Raw genomic sequence first — 3,253 nt, forward strand, 5'->3', positions numbered from 1 at the left:
AAAAAAAAAAAAAAAAAAAAAAAAAAAAAAGATGCAGATTTCATAGCAGTTATCACTATCCCACTAACCATGGTCATTTTAATAGAAGGTGCCTGAGGGTGAGGGGGCATCAGCTTCAATATCTAATTCAGACAATGCCTACTCCCAGCCCATCTGGCACCAACCCCATAGGCACTCTAAGCCATGGTTGCCAATTGTCTCTGAGGAACAGTTGAGAAATCTACTGCCTGATAAAGAACAGCAGAAAGGTATACTACAAGTAAAACTAAATATCAATTCCAAATGTAAATTGTTTGACAATAAAAAAAGAAAAATACTGTTTAAATAATAGCAGGAATGGGCTGGGCAGGTTGGCTCATGCCCGTAGCCCCAGGACTTTGGGAGCCCAAGATGGGCATATCACTTGAGATCAGGAGGTTGAAGCCAGCCTGGCTAACACAGAGAAACCCAGTATCTACTAAAAAAAAACTTAAAAAATTACCCCGGTGCACCTGTAATCCCAGTTACTCAGCAGGCTGAGGCCCTAGAGTCACTTGAACCCAGAAGGCGAAGTCTGCAGTAAGCTGTGATTGTGCCACTGCACTCTAGCCTGGGCCACAGAGTGACACCCTGTCTCCAATAAATAATGCCAAGAGTGAAGAGCTTTGAAAAATAGATATATGTGAGGGTGGGCCAGGTGGCTTGTTCCTGTAATCCCAGCACTTTGGGAGGCCGAGGGGGGTGGTTAAGCTGATGTCAGGAATTTGAGATCAGACTGGTCAACATGGTGAAACCCCATCTCTACTAAAACACAAAAATTACTGGCAGAGGAGATACCATGATCATGAAGGTGGTTTTCCCAGGGTGAGGCTCATCCATTGCACTCTAGATGTGCTGACCCCTGCGATGTCCCCAAATGTGGGAAACTGGACTGCAAAATTTGTGGTAGTGGGGGACTGTGTTTGTGCTTTCTCCCTATAAAAAATAAAAATAAATAAAAAAATTATCCAGGTGTGGTGGTACACATCTGTAATTCCAACTGCTTGGGAGGATGAGCGAGGAGACTTGTTTGAACCCGGAGGCAGAAGTTGTAGTGAGCTGAGATCATGCCACTACACTCCAGCCTGGGTGACAGAGTCAGACTCCATATCAAAAAAAAAGACTGGGAATCTTTAAAAATAAAGATCGGGATCTTGCTTTGTTGACGAGGCTGGTGTAAAACTCCTCACCTCAAATAATCCTGTCAGCCTCCCAAAGTGTTGGGATTACAGGTATAAGCCACCACACCTGGCCCAGCCTGGAAACATTTGCACCTGATCTAGGAGGTTGTATTAAGTGTCTTTAACATTCTTTTACATTCTAAGCCTGGTGCTATGGCTCACACCAGTAATCCCAGCACTTTGGAAAGCCAAGGTAGGCAGATAACCTTAAAGTCAAGAGTTTGAGATCAGCCTGGCCAACGTGGTGAAACCCAGTTTCTACTAAAAATGCAAAAATTTTCCAGGCATGGTGGTGTGCATCTGTAATCCCAGCTATTCAGGAGGCTGAGGCAGGAAAATCCCCTGAACCCAGGAGGCAGAGGTTGTGCAGTGAGCCGAGATCTTTCACCATTGCACTCTAGCCTGGGCGAGAAGAGCAAAATTCCATCTCAAAAAAAAAAAGGTCTTTTATGTTCTGTCTTTATTTATCCATTCTATAGAAATAAAAACTGGATATTACATGGATGATTTAGACAAGAAACTGGAATAAGTGGACCCACTTTCCAAAAATGGGCTTTACGCCTGTTGCCAAAAGACTGCAAAGTGAGACAGAGCGAGGTGGCTCACACCTATTATTCCAGCACTTTGGAGGCTGAGGTGGGCAGATCACTTGAGTCCAGGAATTTGAGACCAGCCTGGGTAACATGGCAAAAACCTTGTCTCTACAAAATATACAAAAAAATGCAGCTATAGTCCCATCTAGTAGGGAAGCTAAGATGGGAGGATCATTCCTGCCCAGGAGGTTGATGATGCATTCACCTGAAATTGCACCACTACACTTCATGCACTTCAGCCTGAATGACACGCTAAGACTCTATATCAAAAAAAAAAAAAGAAAAAGAAAAAGAAAAAGATTGCAAAGTGAATATGCTGTTGTTTAGGGCCAGGCACCGTGGCTCACTCCTGTAATCCCAGCACTTTGGGAGGCTGAGGTGGGCAGATCACGAGGTCAAGAGTTTGAGACCAGCCTGGCCAATATGGTGAAATCCTGTCTCTACTAAAAATACAAAAATTAGCTGGGTGTGGTGGCAGGCCCTGTAGTCCCAGCTACTCAGGAAGCTGAGGGAGGAGAATCACTTAAACCTGTGAGGTGGAGGTTGCAGTGAGCTGAGATTTCACCCCTGCACTCCAGCCTGGGTGACAGAGTGAGACTCCATCTCAAAAAAAAAAAAAAAAAAAAATATATATATATATATATATAAACAACACCATATATATATTTAAACAACACTATATATATATACACAGTATATATATATATACACACATATATATACATATATATACATATATATATACTGTTGTTTAAATGTAAAATGTTTAGACATATATATTTTATTATTTTCCACTTTAACTCACTTCTTTAATAACTAAACATCTATGATTCCCTAACATATAAAATAAATATATATGGCTTCTAAAAACATGGCACAAGGCCAGGCACGGTGGCTCACATCTGCAACCCCAGCACTTTGGCAGGCCACAGTGGAAGAATTACATGAGCCCAAGAGTTTGAGACCAGCCTAGGTGACATAGAGAGATCCTGACTCTACAAAACAATTTTAAGTAAATTAGCTGATCATGGCAGGATGCACCTGTGGTCCCAGCTGCTTGGGAGGCTCGAGCAGGAGGATCTTTTGAACCCAGGAGCTCCAGACTGCAGTGAGCTATGATTATGCCACTGCACTGCAGCCTGGGTGACAGAGTAAGATCCTGTCTCAAAAAATAAAAATAATAAGCAACAAAACACGGTAGAAAAAAATGACTGATATGCTAAAATACTTATAATACATTTAGGTGAAAAGGAAGATTAGAACAAAATGTTCAGTACATTCACATCTTAGTAAAGTATGCCTTGCTACATATCACTAAATAGAAATCCAACAGGAGCCTACTACAAAATCCTAACAATTCCTCCCAGACATGAACTAACAGATAATTTTATTTTCTTCCTTCTGCTTTCCTTGGATTCTCCAAATCTTCTAAAACTAAGATTACTTTTATTTCTTCTTGTT

At 41.6% G+C, this 3,253-nt stretch overlaps 1 non-coding gene across 1 annotated transcript; it reads left to right on the forward strand.

Annotated features, from left to right (window-relative positions):
* Positions 1-793: 793 nt before the first annotated feature.
* Positions 794-956, forward strand: LOC119471337. The gene has a single exon (XR_005200367.1). It is a non-coding gene; the product is annotated as a U1 spliceosomal RNA (small nuclear RNA).
* Positions 957-3,253: the final 2,297 nt, after the last annotated feature.

This window comes from Cebus imitator, unplaced genomic scaffold (assembly GCF_001604975.1).
Source record: "Cebus imitator isolate Cc_AM_T3 unplaced genomic scaffold, Cebus_imitator-1.0 Scaffold56, whole genome shotgun sequence".
NCBI lineage: Eukaryota > Metazoa > Chordata > Mammalia > Primates > Cebidae > Cebus > Cebus imitator.